The sequence below is a fragment of the Aedes albopictus genome, chromosome 2 (genome assembly GCF_035046485.1).
Source record: "Aedes albopictus strain Foshan chromosome 2, AalbF5, whole genome shotgun sequence".
NCBI lineage: Eukaryota > Metazoa > Arthropoda > Insecta > Diptera > Culicidae > Aedes > Aedes albopictus.
The window spans coordinates 55,589,877-55,609,787 of NC_085137.1; the positions used below are offsets into that span (position 1 = coordinate 55,589,877).

General features: G+C 38.3%; 1 protein-coding gene across 1 annotated transcript in view; it reads right to left on the reverse strand.

The window, feature by feature from the left end:
* Window positions 1-19,911, reverse strand: part of LOC115265584 (calcitonin gene-related peptide type 1 receptor) — a 352,478-nt gene that overhangs the window by 157,541 nt on the left and 175,026 nt on the right. Inside the window, exon 4 of the mRNA XM_062849706.1 lies at window positions 12,438-12,637. The gene's annotated coding sequence lies outside the window, so the exon portion shown is untranslated. The remainder of the gene's footprint in view (window positions 1-12,437; window positions 12,638-19,911) is intronic.

Sequence of the window (19,911 nt, forward strand, 5' to 3'; positions counted from 1 at the left end):
TTCATCATAGTCCTCTTTGTTCATGATTACTGTTTTGTTTCCTTTGTCAGCTTTCAGATAGAAAACTGGTTTCTGGTTAAGTTCTTTGATTATTCGTTGTTCTTTCAGGTGTTCTTTGTTCAATTTGTTTTGTTGTGTGTTTTGAATAGTGTTAGCTGTTTGTGTTCTGATTTCTTGAATCTGTGGTGTCTGTAAATTGTTCGTGTTGATAGCTGTTTCAATGTCGATTATGGTTTGTGTTGAATCTGGTTTAGAGTGTACTGCGTAGTTAAGACCTTTGTTGAGAAGGGTCAACTGTTCTTCCGTAAACTGTTCGGAAGAGCGATTGACCACTAACCCAGTTAGTTCTTGTGTTGTGTTTTGTGGTTGTGTAGAAGAACATGTAAACTTTGGATTTTGCATCTTTAATGCTTTAAGTTTTTTATCTAGTAATTTCCTTTTTCTTTCTGATTCACAAAATTCTGCAACTTTTACTTTTGTTAGAAAATTAGGGAAAGATTCAGGATAATCTTTCGCTAACTTTAAATGGAGAGAATAACATTCCAAAGTTTTCATGTTGATCTTGCTGTGTAGTTTTTTGATGCTTTCTTTGATGAGTGTTTGTTCAAGTGTCTTTACTATGTTGGGGTTTGTGGCTGTTTTAACTTTTACCTTGTGACTTACGGGAGTAAGCCTGTACTCTATACACTTCTTGAGAAACGCGATATCCTTGTGTAATCCTGCGATGGTCTTCTTCAACTCGATGAACTTATTCGGCTCTGACTTTGGCTTGGTTGCCATCTTCACTTTACTATTACTTTAGAGCTTTTAGTAGAACTTGTTACTTCAGACTCTAGTTTAATTTAAAAACACTTCACTAATACTTTACTTTTGCAAAAGAAAATAAAAAATGAATAACTCTTTTAAAGAAAAACTAGAAAGGACGAGCAAATTCCTTTTAATTCTACTACTGTGCTTATCTTCGGACAGATAGGCCTATTTCGTCTGTGACTTACAGACTTCTTCAGTGTCAAGTGCTCGACTGAAGAAAACCTCGCATTCGTTGTGGTATTTATACTAGGAGTGTATGTGTAGGTACGTGTGTGGGTAAAAGTGTAGGTATAAAAATGTAGGTACAAAATTGTAGGTACATATTTGTAAAAAAGGGGGTGTATCTGCCTGTTAGAAAACAGGGTGTCAATAAGATACCTAAAGCTAGGAAAATTCCTACCGATTTGGTAGGTAGTCAATTGGTGTTTGTTGTGTTATTTTTTTCCTGCCGATTTGGTAGGCAGTCAATTTGTGTTTTGTGTATTGTGTAATGTTTTGTGTGTGTTAGGTAAAAATTTAAACAGCCACGTGTACCCATTGCCCTGATCCTTGTTAAGTAGTTTTTTATTGTTTTGTTTGTAAATTTCTAAACTTTCTGCAACATCAAGTTTCCATGGGTTTGTAATGTGTCGTAAGAGTTTAATATTTGAAGTATTCATAAAATGTCCTTCATTGAAAATATGTTCAGCAACTTTAGATTTAAAATGATGAATGAGTCCCTTGTCTGTGTCTTTGTGTGCTTTTGATACTTCCGTTATGTGTTCTTTGAATCGTGTGTTGAGTGTGCGTTTTGTTTGTCCTATGTATATTTTGTCACAGTGATTACATGTTACTTTGTAAACACCAGATTTTGTTAAGTTGTCCAACGGGTCTTTCGTAGATCCTAAGAGAGTTTGAAGTTGGTTAGCTTTGCTTGTGAAAACTAATTCAAAACCAAACTTTCTGAGAATTGGTCGGAGTTTTTTGGTGTCATTGTTGTAGTTCACAGTTATCCGTTTAAGTGTAGGTTCTGTCCGTGTCAGTGTAGTCAAAGAACGTCTGTATTGTTGTTGTGTCTTTTTGTTGATGATCTGTTGTATTGTTTGTTTTGTGTAACCGTTCAACTGTGCTGTTTCGAAAATGTAATTAAGTTCTTTCGTTTTTCCTGTTTCACTAAGTGGAAGTGTCTGCATTCGGTGTATCATGTGATTGAAGGATGCAATTTTGTGTTGATGTGAGTGATTTGATGAATTTGGAATAGTGCGTTGAGTGTGTGTCGGTTTTCTGTAAATTTCGAAGGAAAGTGTTGATTCTTGTTTTACGATGAGTATGTCCAAAAATGGTAGTTGGTTGTTCTGTTCAATTTCACAAGTGAATTCGATGTTTTTGTGTGCATTATTGATATTGTTCAAGATTTCAGGTAAAAGATGTTTCTTAACAATGCTAAACACGTCGTCAACGTATCTCCACCAGACTTCAGGAAGCTGTTTGTTGTTTTCTAAGCGTTTTTCCAAATTTGCCATAAAAATTTCACTTAAAAATGGAGAAAGTGGATTGCCCATGGGGGCACCATTAAGTTGTTTGTAGGTTTCATTTCTGAACGAAAAATAATTTTCTTCCATACAAAGTTTGGTTAATTTGATGTATGTACGAACTTTCTTAAAAAAAAAATCAAATCCTTCCCAACCAAATTGAATATGATCAAGTTTCAGGCAATTTGACCGGCATAAATCCTTCATGACGAAGAGAACAAACCTGGTGATGATACCCTAAGTCACCCTTTATAATTTTTAGAAAATTTGGGTTATTTTTTTAATTATAAACATTCAAAATTTCATCTGGAAAAACCTGGAAAACTCAGGGAATTTTATTTTGAGTTATGAGTAGACACCCAAGTACACAATATTCATCATATATTAGGTAAAAGAGTATCAATCGAAATCGATGTCACACTCTTTTCTAGTTTTTGCCTGACAAAAAAAAAGCAGAACCTTTCAATCAGAATCCTTTTTAGCAATTGAGTTGAATACCATAAAACCCTTAAACTGTCTAACTTGCACATGAATAGCATGCACTGAACAAACGACCATATCAAACATTGATCACTTCATTTAAATGCCGAACATAGAAAATAAAATGTTTTTTTATATACATATAATAACAAAAATATGCTGAAAAAAACTTAAACGATTTGATGGAATACTATTTTATATGCAATGAAATATGTTATTTTACATGGCGATCGATAGACAGTATGATAAATTTTTATTACGTTGGTTCATCAGAATGTGCAAGTCATGTGAAAAGCATTGAGTTATATTTAAAAACAACAACATATTAACACATTTTATATTACCTACTAGCATTCCCAACACATTAAATCCGCATTGCTTTACATACACAACGAGCGCAATCATAAAATCCATACCCGACAAGCATTCTCTTGCGTTCTCTTGCGATCACATGCGTCGAAGCAGCTCCATCGCATCTCCGCACTCATCGCAACTCATCTACTATTGTCTATCCGGTTGGAATCAAGACCGACATTTAATCAAAAATTGCCATTTTCTTAGTCTACAAGTGTCGCAACTGTTTCGCATCTAGTGCGCTGTGTTGCTGACAACAACGGGAAGGATGCGCCCTATTTTTGACATGATTAAAAAACGTCGCGAGTTGGGTCGCGTCGCGACTTGATTGTGCGAAGTCCGGTTTGGTGGCGGCCCGACAATATGTACGGTTCATGCGTTCTGCATATAGTTTCCACAGAGTGTGCTTCGACGCTTATCCGATCTCTTATCTCTTTGCATCGCACCTTACCCACTATGTGCTCAACGTCAGTGCAGTGATTGCATTTGGCTGGCTTTCCAACTCTCGTTGGTAATATAAATAGCTTGTAGGTAACTGTGTAATTGACGCAGATTTGTTTTGTTACATTTCGAGCGAAATTTATCTGTTTGTGTTCAGCTGTGCCAGATATGATCTAGCATTGTGGAGGCGCAGTCCATGATTCCACAATGTGAATGGCGGGGTCATATATTTATGAGCGTACAGCTGAAGACAAATGCGATTACGATTAAGAAGAAATTTATGACATGGTGACATTAATATTTACGACTTTATTATGAACATATTTCATTCATCACGAGGAATCATGGAATGGTATGAAAGAAAAATTCTCTTCGCTTTTTTCTTTTCCTAGTAAGCAGCGAGTTCAGCTTTTAGTTTATTTATAGATTTGAACGTCTTGATTCAGGTGATTCGTTTAAGGTTAGAATATAATGAAACCACCCTTGATTTTCGAAATTGCATGTCTTAAGACTCGAACATAGGCTCGCATGATTCGTAATGAACTTGTGAAAGCCATCAGTGATCAATTTTTTTTGGGCAGATGAACAAAACACTCAAACGACTATACCAAGCCAAAACCTACCAGACGGGTAAGAATTCATGTTAACATGTCCATTCACTCTGAAATTGCAAACTACACACTTGATTACCAATGCATTTTTAACCTTATAGGTATCTCAAAACTTTGCTACAAATTCTTTACTGTAGTCATTCGTTAGTGTGCTACTTTGTACAGGGTGCGGCAGGAAAAAATGCGAAAAGTTCAAGGCACTATTACACGCTAAATATAGGAAATATATGTGTATTTTTTCATGACAGTGTATCAGTCAATGTCTATATTCTAGCACTGAAAAATAAAAATGAACATATTTGATGTTTAACATGTGATAATGTTGGTCTAATAAGCGGATATCAATAAACTGCGCGCCCAATGGTCATTAAACAAAATGACTACAACAGTAACAAAATTAGCTCAAATTCGATGAACAACCAGACCACACTGGTCCAGAGTCATGTAGTTTCACATACCAGATGAAATAAGTACATATATTTGATGATATTGTAGAGAAAATCAAAAATTTTGTTTTATCAGATGCGAAATTTAGCAACCTGTGCGATTTTTTGCGGTTTGAAAATTCTGGTTGTCTTCATCTTCAGGCGCCACCCCGTAAAGGTTAGTGACCAAAATGGGAAATTTTTTAATTAACTTTTCAGAAAACTAGCCTATTATAGATCATGGAACGTTGAAACATAGATTGGTTAATGTCAAATGGACGAAAATGAGGTTTGAAGTTGAAAAACACTTTTGCATTTTTTCCTGCCGCATACTGTAATTAGTTCTTCTTCTCCTAGTTCTTGGCGTAGTGTCCCAATTGGAGCATGAACTGCATTTTCGAGTAGTTGGAACAAAACGTTCTACAGCCTATGTCGATTAAAACACTAAGGCACACTTAAATCAGAATGGTCAACAAAGTAGTTGAATGCAAAAACATGTTTCTGCATTTTGTTCAGATTATATGTAAACAAAACAAAACAGAACCAAACAATTCCCGAGAAATCATAAAAAAGAACATCTCTCTTTGTGATGCTGCATACAATTTACGGTATTCACCCAGTTACATTTAAATCGAACAGAATATTGTAACGTGAAAGCAAAAGCTCGTCACTTCGACACCTGAATCGAATGTTGCAATTTGATGGATTCCATTATGATAATCTCGGCCCGGCTTGTTATCGCTCCCATCGATATCCGTGGGAATTTAAATTGGATTTACACCGGTCATTTTTCCATTAGTGAATGCATACACACTTCGCGACTACTTTCACGAGCATATTGAGGATTGTTCCACAATTCAATTATTTTTATTTATTTTCACGGCCCGTCACGTTACAGCCGTGTCTTTTGAATGTTATGTTCCATCGATGATCACTAGGGTGGTTTGTTGTTCGCTTTAAGTGAAACAGTTTTTTTTGTGGTTTGTTAAATTCAAAAAAAAATGTTTTACTTAAAGATAAATACGGATCGGATTCAATCTACAATTTGGGATAGGTTAACATGTAAATTTTAAGGATCCTTATAGTCGATGCGGTAACCGTGGGTCTACGTAAGAGTGGGTCATCGTTTATATGGAAAAATGAATAATTCATTTATAATTCAGTATCATAATTTATATTTTATCTAATTCATTTTGATATCATAATGGCCAATTTTTCCGAACTGGTTTATTATGCAACTGAAATGAGTGGCATAATGAAAAATAGTTGTATAATTTTCATAATGCAACTCATTTGAGTTGCATTATGAACATTATGCAACTCAAATGACTTGCATTATGAAAAAAGTCATTGCATAAAATTTTGTATGGAACTCATTGCAAAACTCGATTTTGTTTTTTCAGCACTCATCGTATTATCAAAAAATCGTAAAATCAACTTTTTGCAACTCGTTACATACTATTATTCATTTATTGATCTTATTTCAGGACCCAAATAAGTGCGCAAAATTTGGGCAAGATCGGTTATGTCTACGTTTTGCGCATCGCGTTTGAAGTTTGTATGGGGTTTTACATGGGAAAACACACTTTTTTGCATTTCTCTCATAACAAGCGCGATTTTTCTAAAATCATGTAACCAATAAAGTGAAAACATAGCCTTGGGTGTCCTGAAAAACTTTGTCGAAGACCGCGAAGTGATCTGATGCTTATGAACAACGTTATAGCGTTGGCATTGCTAGGCGAAAGAGCACGATTTTGTTGCTATTGTTATTCCTTTACATGTTAAGATATAAACACATGCATGCGGTTCGTTGGTTATAACTATTTTCACAAGCATCGGATCGCTTTGCGATATATATAACAAAGTTTTTCAGAACATCCTAGGCTATCATTTTACAGTATCGGTTAAAAAGTTTCAGACAAACTTTTTCAACTTATGAGAAAAAATGCAAAAAAAGTATGTTTTCCCATACAAAATTCCATAAAAATTTCAATTGCAATGCGCAAAGTGTAGACGCAACCGATCGTGCTCAAATTTTGCACAGATACTCAAGACCCGAAACGGAACCAAAAAAGCTTTGATCTGAGAAAACGGTTCCGATGACCCACACTAATTCATCTTGGCCATGTTGAGAATGACAGGTTCGATTATTGGTCGGCCCAGGTACTTTTTGGAAGTATCTTCATGCCTGCCACACGATATAGGGTAAACAGGTATAATATGCCCCCCCTAAGGAAAAATGGAAATATCTCTGCACTCGTCCCCGTATTTTACTCAATCAATGCATTTATTGATTGAGCGAAGTGTTAGCTTTTATCCGATAACAACCTTTTGCACGAAATAACAGCATTTATTCCGTAATAACGTGTTTTCTAAAATCAACAAAATCAAAAACTCACAAAAGCGTCGGGGCTAAACGCCCCAGCTACGGTATAATATGATCCGCAACAACGGGTTAGTATGCCCCTCTGTAGCGGGGCATTACGCTCCATAACAACGGGGTTATATGCCCCTACCGAGTGAATCCGAGCCGGACAAACGTCAAATATCGAAACTGAGATCAGCTGTTGCAGCGCATTGGCTGTGAGCCATATTATCCAGCTGACGGTGGGGCATATTACCCGTTTGAGTGTGACTATGAAAAAAACTTTTTAATTACAAAATTTAATTACAATTTTCTTATTTTAATTGCAGAGGCAAGTTATTTTACTTCATAACTTAGTAGACAACAGCTAATTTCATTGGTTTTGCTTCATTGGCGCGTGCTAGCGCTTAATTCAAACTTATCGATAATTACAACAAATGTGAGCGTTTTCAATTTTTTGTTGTATATTTGTTTTAAAGGGTACAACAACCACAAAATTGACATAGTAGACTAGCCTCATGAATATGAAGCCTTATACAATGATTTTATCCATTCACTATTTGAAATTCCCTGGAAATTGAAGGGGGGCGTTTTGCCCCGTGGGGGCGCATTATACCGGTTTACCCTACAAATATTTGCAGATGAATGTTGTTGGATTACAAGTTTCGACTGGATGATGGTTGACTTTGGAATTTTCGGCTCTCAGTCTAATGAATCGCGTTGATTAATCTTCTATCATCGCCGACGTTTCGGTCCGGCTATCGAGCCCTGAAGATGGTCCAATAGCCGGACCGAAACGTCGGCGATAATAGAAGATTAATCAACGCGATTCATTAGACTGAGAGCCAAAAATTCCAAAGTTTGCAGATAAAACTCGCGGATAATAACTATGGAAGTGCTAACAACTAAGCTTGAAACCAGACTTTATCCTAGTTGGGACGTTATTTCAAGAGGAAGAAAAAAAAATAAAACTGTTCGTTGCTCTACTTTTTCCATGTAACAGGTCAGTTTTTTATTAACGAGTGACTGATTAGCGGTCTGGGAACAACTCCCTACGTGTTTGCCAGTGGTTTTATCCAGTCTCCAAGTGAAATTGCCGATCCGAACTTTTTAGTATTAATCTCCTTCGCGACGGAAAAAATCGACGAAGTGACTGATCGTTTTTATCGTTTGTGTTGTCCTCATGTTTGCATAAATTTCGTGTTTACGATAATCGTCAGCGTTGTGTTAGTATCATCATGACAGAAGAAAAATGTGGCCTGTGTGGATCCCACAACCCACCCGCAAAAAGGAAATCGAAGAAAACAAAGCAATCTGGTAATATCAGCTGGATTTGTTGTGACAGCTGTTCACTCTGGTACCACTCCACCTGTATCCGAATCACCGACGCACAAATGAAAGATGTGCAAAACTACCAGTACTTCTGTGAAAATTGCTCCATCCGGGGGAATCTTGTTGCAATCAAGGGATGTTCCGATCAGGCAAGTGACGAAATTCAACAGCTTAAGCTTACCGTGCAAGAGCTGTCAGTGCAGATTGCAAAACTCCAAGCCGAGCTTGAAGGTGCGCGAGCAACACATAAAAAACAATTCGACCGTATTCAGAGCAAAGTAAACAATGCTGACCAACGAGAGGCCCAGTGCGCTACTCAAACAGCTATAATCAACAAACTAGGGGAAAAGCTGGACGTTATCGAAGCCGGTGCAAAACTAGCCAACACCTGCTCACAGTCGGTAAATTGCTGCCGTCTTGCCATTAATAAGATTCTGCTTCGAGAAGGAGAAAATGTCCGCGGCATTGTCGAAAGTGTACTCAATTTCCTTGATATCCGTGAAGAGATGTCACACGTAACACAGTGCTTCCGAATCGAAGTGAAACCATCAAAATGGTCTGACAGGAGTATTACGCCGACAATCGTAGCTGTCTTCAACAACAGGGATGCACGCGATAGAGTTCTCAGGCGATATTTCGAACGTCACAAGGATGCCAAACTGTGCCGTCTTAGAAATGTTCCTGCCCTCGAATACCGTTTCACTATAAACGAAATGCTATCAGTACCTGCTTTTCGGATCCGCAATCTTGCTCTTCGGCTCAAGCAGAAGAAGCTCGTTCAGTCAGTTTTTGTTCGCAACGACCACGTATCTGTGCTAATTCCTGGACAGACAAGATACACGGCGGTTGCCAGTGTCAACCATCTCCTCGAGCTGACTAAATGAGATAGTGCTGATGAGTCATCTGTTTTCTTCGACGCTCTCTCGTCTGATATGTCTTCTTCCCGATGTTGATTATTCTCCAAACTACAATGCTGACGATTTCCGAACACAACACTATACCAACGATGCCAAATAACCTCTCCAACCTACGTATTGGACACCTCAATGTCCGTGGACTTGAACATCATATTGACGGTGTTAAAATTCTTCTGGATAAAAGCCAGTACCATTTCTTCGCAGTGACCGAAACGAAAGTTAAAGCATCTTCACCAGTCGGTCCCATCCGTATACCCGCGTATAACTTCATCAAGCATACACTGCCATCAAACAGAGGGCGGGGCTCAAAAACATGTGGGGGGATCGGTTTGTACGTACAAAAAGGCATCAAAGCGAAACCGATACTGAAATCACCGTTCGATCCGGAGGTACCTATTGGATTCAGGTTTGAATACCTTGCTGTTCAAGCGATTAAATATCAACGAACAAAACATTTGTGTGATTGTTCTCTACAACCCTGTGTGCTTGAACCCACATTTCTCTCGTTGCTACGAGAAATTACTTCTTGATCTTCTCGATATTGGGTTTGACAGAATGTTCATTGTTGGGGATTTTAACATCAATGTTGCTACACCCAATCAACCAACAGCAAACCTTTTGGCGTTGAATAGGATCAATGCTACCTTCAATCTGACCGTTCTTCAAACAGGCCCCACACGTATCACCGAGAACACGACAACCACTATCGATCTGATGATTACGGATTCTGCGGATATTGTTATCAAATCGAAAGCTTGCTGTGGTAACTCGATCTCCGACCACGAGGTGGTGTACCTGTTGGCAGACATCAAGGTTCGCAAACCCACTCCACAGACAATGCAAGTCCGTAACTTTCGTTCCATCGATCCGGTACAACTGCAGGCCGATTTTCAAGTCAGGGATCTTCAACTCTTCTACAACGCGACGGATACAACAACCAAAGCAGACTTGCTTACTGCTGAACTGAAAGACCTACTCGATAACCATGCTCCCGAACGCACCATCACTATCCGTGACAGACGTACACCCTGGCTCTCTGAAAATATCAAACAGGCTGTTGCACTTAGAAATATGGCCTACACATTGTACGCACGTAATCCTAACAGAGTCAGAGGGAACAATCAATGGCAAGATTACATCCAAAAGCGGGACAGGGCCAGCTCCCTCATATTCGCTGCAAAGAAGCGTTATGCCGAACAACATTTTGATCACAATCTGCCAGCGAAGAAACTATGGTGTAACCTTCAGAGAGAGGGAATACACAATAATGCAAAAAAGAGTCCACCTACCGAGGGAACCGATGCTGGCGATTTGAACCACTTCTTTTGCAACGGTCATCGACAACTTCAACGTCCTACTCCAACCACAACACCTACAACAACTCGTATTCGTACGACGGATGGCCCCGACATAGCTGAGTTCAACTTCCGTCATACAAACAGCGACGAAATTTGCAGGAAGATGCACGAGATCCAAACAAACGCAACTGGCCCAGATCAGATTCCGATTTCCTTTATCAAATTACTCTCTCCATTTATCCTCCCACATTTGTCGCATTTGTTCAACTCGATAATTGATACGAAATCCTTCCCATTAAACTGGAAAAAGGCGATTATCACCCCCATCCCCAAGCAGTCCAATCCAACCGACCAATCAGTGTTTTGCCAGCGATATCGAAGGTGTTTGAAAAGGTATTGCTATGTCAAGTCACCGATTTCCTCGACAGCACTCACGTACCTCTGCTAGCATCTCTCCAATCTGGATATCGGAAAGGACATAGTACAACCACCGCACTTGCTAAGATTGTGCATGACGTCTACTCAAATATGGATGATGATAACTGCACCGTTATGGTCCTTGTAGATTTTTCTCTAGCCTTCAACTGCGTGAACCACCGACTTCTTCGAACCAAGCTGCAGAACGAATTCTTCTTCTCCCAAACAGCGTGCGACCTGGTGGCATCGTTTCTTGAACATAGGAAGCAGTCTGTTCGCCTGGGAAATGTTGTGTCTGATGAGCTGGACGTCCTCGACGGTACTCCCCAGGGATCATGCCTCAGTGCGCTGCTTTTCAGCCTATATATCAATAGCTTGCCCTCGTCACTAAAATGCCACTATCATCTTTACGCGGATGACCTCCAAGTCTACATATCAGGCCCTGTATCTGAAATCGACAGACTGGTACGAGCCATCAATACGGACCTTGAGGCTATAGTCACATGGGCAGATGCCAACTGCCTGGCGCCTAACCCGAAGAAGACGCAGGCAATCGTCTTTAGCAAGGCGGGTGTTGTTGTACCGCAAATCGACATAACATTCGGTGGGCAAATTGTACCGTTGTCCAACGAAGTCACGAATCTAGGCCTCAAACTTGACCATAACCTCTCGTGGTCGCAACAAGTGAATGATGTTATTCTTAAAGTGTTCAATGTCCTTCGCACTTTTCGTAGGTTTGCCTCTGTGCTCTCCATGCAGACACGACGTAAATTGGTTCAGGCAGTTGTAATGCCTATCTTCACATACGCGGATGTCGTGTACTATCCGGGACTCTCAGCGGCACTCAAGGAACGACTGCATCGCTGCTTCAAATCTGCCGTACGTTTTGTATATGGTCTCCGGCGGCGTGAATCAACTGAAACTTTGCGAAGCTCCATTCTTGGTGTCGACCTGCCATCAAACTATCGACTGAGAATTTGCTGCTTCATGAGGCAAGCATACTATGGAGAACTACCTAGCTATATCCAACATCATCTACAGCGAGGACAGATGCAGAGAGCTCGCGGTTTCATCATCCCAAGGCATACAACCTCGAGCGGGAAGAGTATACTGGTTTACGGACTCACCTGCTGGAACGGCTTACCTAATGATGCCAAGCTGAAACCAACATTAGCCACTTTTAAAGCATTAGTTAGAAATCTTGTTTAGTATTTTGTTCAGTATAGTCCTGCTTAAAATTCCATTACTTCATTTGTTTAGTTGTTTTTTTTTTGTTTTGTACGTAGTGGCTTTATTCTTTCCTACATGTAATTTTCCTTAAATCAGATTCCTTGACCTAAGATAAAGTATTGTACTAATAGGTTACCGTTACGAATAAACAAACATACATACATACATTAACGATCGTGTGGCCGATTTGCCGACCCAACGAAAGGTATATTTATAATTGACGTATTATTCCGTTTACACACCTACCAGAGTTGACGCAGCAGCTTCTCTCATGCGGATGATAGGCAGCATGAAGCTGATGCTATCTGCTCCTATGTGACAAAATCCATCTGAATTCACTAGCCGTATGGGTATTTAGGCTGACTGTATGGCTTCCAGAGGGGGTGTGTAGTTTGGCAATGAACTGTACAAAAACACCAAATTGATTCAATCACGAGCTGTCACATCTGAAAGTAAAAAAGAGCGAAAAGAGATCAAATCAATACACGATGCAGATGGAGAAGTGGCGCAAAAAAGGGGTGTTGAATAACGGTCACTGACGAACGATGCATGTCAAATGTAAAAATAAGTCATTGATTTTGCTTAGGTGAAAACCGGTAACCCGTGGGAGGTGATGGGTGTCATGTCTAGAGGGAGCATAGAGCTCTTCTGTTGTTGTGTTAGTTCAGACTTCAAAGTAAAGTCAAGTTAACTTTCTTCGTGCATTAGCTGACGCTCACCACGCTGTCATAGTGTACGCTCATCATGCATGTCTGGATAATAACGACACTAATGCACGATTATGGTTAATGTCTCGACTACTCTATTAAAAAGTTGATTCGCAGAGAGCAATCGATGTGAACATTTATAAAAGCCCGAATGCAGCCAAAAAATCAACAAATAAGAGATGTGTAGGGTGCTACACTTGAAGTATTCTAACACAGCACACAACACTAGTTTACAGCATTTTTGAACTCGGTAAGCTGATGATCATTTTTGGTGTAGAATCATGCCCTGAGTTCGAAAACGCGGAGGAAAAAAATACAGTAGAGCGGAATTTTTTTCGACTTTCCATACAAGGTTGATGAATCGAAATTCATTTTTGTTCTACTTTTAAGCAACGTCGCTCACTTCACACATCTCATTCTCTGTAATCAATGCTCTGATTGAGCTGAATTTTTTGTACTGTAACTCGCCTACATATGATATGTCAAGTAAACGTTAAGAAAGAATTTTTAGTTTTTTTTTCTTATTGAACAAAATACATTTCTTCATATATTTTCGGAAATTTGGCTAAAATTTAAGGAGATCGTCCCTTAAACTCGTCAATATCTTGAATTTCATCAATCTGACGCAAAACCAGCATTCAGATGATCGAATGGTATTGTATTCAGCTTTTAATTTATGGAAAAAGATTTGGTCGAACAAAACGCAAGATATTTGAATTTTAGTAAATTCCATATTTTTAAAAGTTGTGAACCTCGATATTGAGCTAGAACTCAAAAACTGCTCTACTTAAAATTTTTTGAAGCACGGTTTCGAAATCAATTGTGACTTCATAAATTTTGGTCGTTGACAGAAGTTCACGACTTTCGTTTTATTTTGTAAACTAGTGTAATTTAGTAATATCCAGGCGCGTAATTTCTAGCGAGGTTTCCATTTTCGAACGTAATTTCACTCGGTTACATTGTTCACCAACAATTATCACACCCATCATGTACAGTACACCCTGGTAGACACCGGAAAGTGTTAAATAATTCCAGCAGATACCTAGAAGCACTATCAACGGATCAGTATACGGATCCATGCCAATATATGTATTACTTAAATATGATTCCTCGAGTAGGTGAGAAAATCTAACGAATAACACATTCAGTTATTAATAATTGAATTACTGAAGAGCAAAAACTGATATTGGTTTGATTGAGATAAGGTAAACATCAGAAATATTATCAAACTCTAGTATGGATAAGTACTCGATAATAGCTCGTTAAGATATTACAAGACCAAAACAATAGTAGACAAGATTTGTCGACCTTTTTCTTGGAAAATAAAAATGCCAACATCCAGCATCGAACCTATTACCTTAGAATGCACAGGAGGCGATGTTTACCACTCATCTGCGGTTCACTGTTGTGAGTATGATGGCAACAAGAGCGTGAGGTTCTTCGTTTCCCCAGCTCAGAAAGGGGCACATGGCATTTCACTAACTATGGGCGTATGTGCAGAACAGCTGAATTTGTTCTTATTTAGAAATTTTCAAATAGGGAATCGCGCCACTTGGGCGGTGGCTTCTATATTCGTCTGTTTGCCACTATAACTCAGTCAAATTTGAACCAATTGACACAATTTTTGGAATGCAGTGAGATAGGTATAGTATCTACCCGTGAACAACATTCCAAGTCAATTGGTTCAAAATTGACTGAGTTATAATGGCAAACAGACGAATATAGAAGTCACCGCCCAAGTAGCGCGATACCCTATTTCGACAAGAACAAAAACTGACATCATGTCACTTTGTGTTATTGGTGCGATATTCTTTAAATTATCTAGAATCAACTAGTTCCATATCGGATAGCTGTTGATGTCCTGATCAACTTTGCCGAAGAAGAAATTAGTCTATGTAGTCTGGTTCTCGAGATAAAGCAGCTATGAATTTTTAAGACTCACTAAGGACTGTATCGGAAATTAACTATAAACGTTCAAAATGCTCTATTTCGAAGCATGGTTGATCTTTTAATTCCGGTTCTTCTGTGAAATCTTCACTATATAGTTAAATATAGAACAGCATCAAGAAATTTAGAAAATGTTTAGTATTACTGAAAATATGGTTCAATGAGTATACCACACAAAATAACAATCTGTTTAAACTGCATTTTTTATCTTTTTTAACGTTTCAATAATTTGTGGCGAAAAAAGTTTGTACGGGGAAAAATCTGGAAAATAATGATTATTACTAGCAGGTATGTACACATAACATATCACTCAATACCGATTTTAAAAATTCTTATTTTGGATAGAAAAACCTCCAACATTTAGAATATGGTCTATCCCTAAAAATACCTACTTTTTGATCGAACTTTGACGCTCTGTTTTAAATATCTTCAGAGGTTATAAAATTCCTCAGAGGTTATAAAAATCCGTTCTTTGGTTAAACTACCTCTTCAATAGATTGAAATACATACCCAATTAAAAAAATTGCAAATTTTCTACTTCATGTATTTTTTATTTGCGTAATCGTTCTTTGAAGACGCACAAAAAAGAGTTCCTCGAAATTTTCAATCTTAAGAATTGCCCTAAACTGCGGAGGGAATTTTTCTTGTTAAAAATAATTTTCCTATATCATGAGCATTCTGGAAAAGAATATATTTGCGTAAAAATCAGAGAAAAAATAGAATATTTTCTCACAGTTTTCGCAATTTCAAATTTTTAGGTGTCCAAAATTTTAAAAACATATGTGCATTCTTTGAGATAAAAGTCCAAGTAAAATGATTATTTTTTGAAGTTATGTCTATTTCGAGCAGTTTATTTTTTAGGCAATTGTGAACGTTTATAGTTAATTTCCGATACAGTCCTTACTACCACCAAGCGGATAAATCTAGAATCAACTAGTTCACTAACGGCTAGCTCTTGATGTCCTGATCAACTTTACCGAAGACGAAATTCATATATGTATACTGATTCTCGAGATACAGCATGGACTAGGAAGAAGTATTGGGATTCACTAGCGCCAAATAGTCGATAAACCTAGAACTAACTAGTTCACTATCGGATAATTGTTGATGTCCTGATCAACTTTTCTTCTATGTAGTCTTATTATTATTATTTATTTATTAAAGAGGTTTTAACAAAAAGTCATTCGCCTCCGTTCTATGTAGTCTGATTCTTGAGATATATCTCAGCTATCCCAGACAACCAATAATATATAACCCGGGCCCGTCGCGTAGTGGCTACACGTTTGCTTCATAAGCAGATGGTCATGGGTTCGATCCCAGCCCCGGCCCTTTCGTCAGTTGCTCATTCCCCCGGAGAGCAGCTGACACTGACCCTCTTCTGAGCCCATGGCTCAAATGAACCCGGATACTTGGACATCGGCGAACAGCAACCCGTAATGGACCCCCAATCAGTGCTGAAAATTTCATTTTGTCATATCTAAATTCAATCACCTACAGCTCATTTTAGAAGCTGAACCTGAGATTGTGGTATATGAAAAACTTGTGCGGCTAGACCAGTTCTGCAAGAAAGTCACGGAAAAACCACTATTTTTCGAATATTTAAGGTAAATGTCACGGACTACTTTAAAAAAATGCCAAATGATATTCACGGTGAATATCATTTGCATTTTTCGAAGGTAGTCCGTGACATTTACCTTAAATATTCGAAAAATAGCGGTTTTTCCGTGACTTTCTTGCAGAACTGGTCTAGCCGCACAAGTTTTTTATATACCATATTATCAGGTTCAGCTTCTAAAATGAGCTGTAAGTGATTGAATTTAGATAGGACGAAATGAATTTTTCAGCCCTGCCCCCAATCGGACTGGAAACAGGAACAACCAACAGCCACACATCAAAATCCTCGTGCTCATCATTCTACCATGATAGGGTAGAAAGTGAAAGTAGCAACCAGTTCGATGTAGTACAATTAGAATAGAATACATTTAGTTGCAGGACAAAGTGTATGTACAGCTTCCAATTGGAATTGCTTACGCAGTGCCCTAGTGGACAGTAGAGCTGTAAATTAGGTTAAGTGATTGAAGAATAAAACAAAGATGATAAAGTGGAGGCCATATGCGTGCATGACTCCATTTAGGCGCATGCAAACTGTACGCATATCGCCTCCACTATAACATCTTATTCAACATTCTCTACGATCACTGGTTGACAAGGAAGAATTTTTAGAACTCACTACCCGGATAAAAACTAACCATAGGGTATTTGGTGAAAACCATTCCTGTACAATACAGTGTACCAGCTACAATAAAGTGTATTGAAATGAAATGGTTCGCTAAAAGCTGTGCACATTGTAGCTACTATACATTTACATCCGATATTTATGTAACAATATATTATACTGTTTTTCTTACGTTTGAACCATTCACTATTCCGAAGCAATCTTTTTCCTTGCATTTTTAATTATTTATTCAGTTTTAGATTTTCCGTGCTTTGTTTTGTTGATGTTCGTGACTTTTTTGTTGCAAAGGAAAGGAAAGAGAAAAAAGTGAATAAGCTGAAACATCTATTTAAAGTCAATAAAATGTTTAAAAAAGGGGTAAACAGGTCAGGTTACCGTAAATCAGTAGATGAGTTCAACACTATTATTTCTGTATTTGCATTTAGGGGAGTTTTCTCCCCTTCTCTCATGTGAACTTGCCTTGTACCACAACCGAATTAAATCCGATTTATCTTTGACGTAGAGCCATTTTCAACATATGGACTGGACTGGACACTGAAACGACTTCTGATATAAGTTCGTCTGCGGGTTCGCTTTTTAACCTTACTTATAGTTGAATCGAACTTGTCAGTTTTCTTATGAGTTGTTATGTATGTATTTCAGAGTTCAGTCAAACTGGAGCCTCAATATTGCAATAACGGTTAAGCACGCTGTAATGATACTTATGTATCTCGTCACCCACTTCATGCAACTACATTAGTGGTCTGATAACATTTAGTGCGCTCGGCATAGTTCCATCATGCCGCTCAAAGTGTTGCCACAAATAATGCTTAGTTTGCAAAACCCAGTTATCTGGCTGGTGGGACATGGGAGCCTAAGCTTCAACTGTTAATGCAATCAGAGACTACTCAGACTAAGACGAGTTTAGATTAGTTTGGCTAGAAATGCCATTAACAGAAGGAACATGACGAGATAATATAACATTATATGGTTTATGTAATGTAAAATAATACAACATAGAAAAAGAGAACGATTCCTAAACCATTTGATCAAATGTATAGAAAGTAGTGAAAATAACAATTAAAAACAATATATTTACGGTACATTTTATTGTTTGAAACTATACATGTACCATACAATGTACGGTATATTAAAGCCCACGTATCAGTATTTCGAACAATACATTTACAATAAAATGTATGGTTTTGCAAAATTATATATCTGGAGAAAAATATTTTTTTGTATTGTTACGATACTTAACAACCTGTATAATATATTGTATAAACCTTATTTACAATTCACTGTATGGTGCCTACATTACATCCTATTGTTTTTGTATTTTTTATTTTTACAGTGGTGTCTATTGTGACAATATGGTTCTAAAGAGTACTGTTACAATACAACGTTCGGTTTTTCTACTGTATTTATTATTTTATTTATATATGTTGCGCCACCAAGCGGATAAACCTAGAACCAACTAGCTCACTATCGGATAGCTTGTTATGTCCATCAACTATGCCGACGACGAAATTATTCTATGTAGTCTGTTTCTCAAGATTTTAGGATATTAGGATATAAGGTCTCACTAGCGCCACCAAGCGGATCTCTATCGGATAGCTTCTGATGTCCTGATCAACTTTGTCGAAGACGATATTCTGCTATGTGGTCTGATTTTTGAGATACAGCAGCTAGTATTTTTGGGATTCACTAGCACCACCTAGTCGATAAGCCTAGAACTAACTAGTTCACCATCGCGTATTTCGTGTCAGTTATCCACTCTTAAAAGGTACGAAACTGATTACACTTATTCGAATAAGAGCCCAGTACACTAAATCCTTTTTTACACGACTTTTTTTACGCAATTTTATTTTGCACGATTTTTTTTACGCGATTTTCTCGAAGTTACGCGACTTTTTTTACGCGATTTTGGTTATTTGCGGAGGGCAAATCGCGTAAAAAAAGATTTTCCTTTGATTTTTTTACGCGATTTCACGAAGTTACGCGAACTTTTTTTACGCGATCTTTTTTTGCGCGGACGCATCTATCGCGTAAAAAAAGGATTTAGTGTAGTTCATTTCAGGAGCTGTTTTAACCCTCCAGGACGCGCGCTGTTGTAAAAAGTACAACACTGCCAAAAAACCTCGCTCGTCATATACAGCGCGAGCGCGGTGCAGTTTTGGTTGCTTGATGGCGCGCGTCTTGAAAGGTTAAGTAGGGTCTGGGACCATTTAGGCAGGGGGACCTATTTTGGGCACTTACTGCTTACTGCACTTACTGCGATTTTGAACAGATTGACTTAATTTTTTAGACCTGATTAAATACCTACAGTATTAGTCATGTTCAAAAATTCAAGTCAATCGGTTTGAAATTGACTGAGTTATAGCAGCAGTCCCTACAAAAATAACATATATATTGAAAAAATGCATGAGCATAGATAGCCACACAATTTGTAGTTGCTACTCCGTGTTTGACCAGAGTAATCGAAATTGCACAAAGAACCAATAAATAGGGCTTGGGATAAGCTTGCAATTCTCAATGTACATGGTTGGAGAACTCTCAACTATAGCAAGGTCAAAAACGGCACCGGCCACATCCTTACGGTCATCGAGGATTGGAAGGACTGTTAGTAAGCCAAACGTTGTTATAGAGACCGAGAAATGCTGCATCCCCACGTTTATCTCAGGAAGAAGTTTTCGTTAGTAGGGTAGGGTATATTGTCAGGTCTAGGAGTCACCTATGGTTGGTGAAGTGACCTGTAAATGGGTCAATGTACACAAACCGCCGCGCACAATCGACTACTTCTCCACGTGAAAACAAGCAAAACCAAAAATCCCATCGCGCATCCTCACGT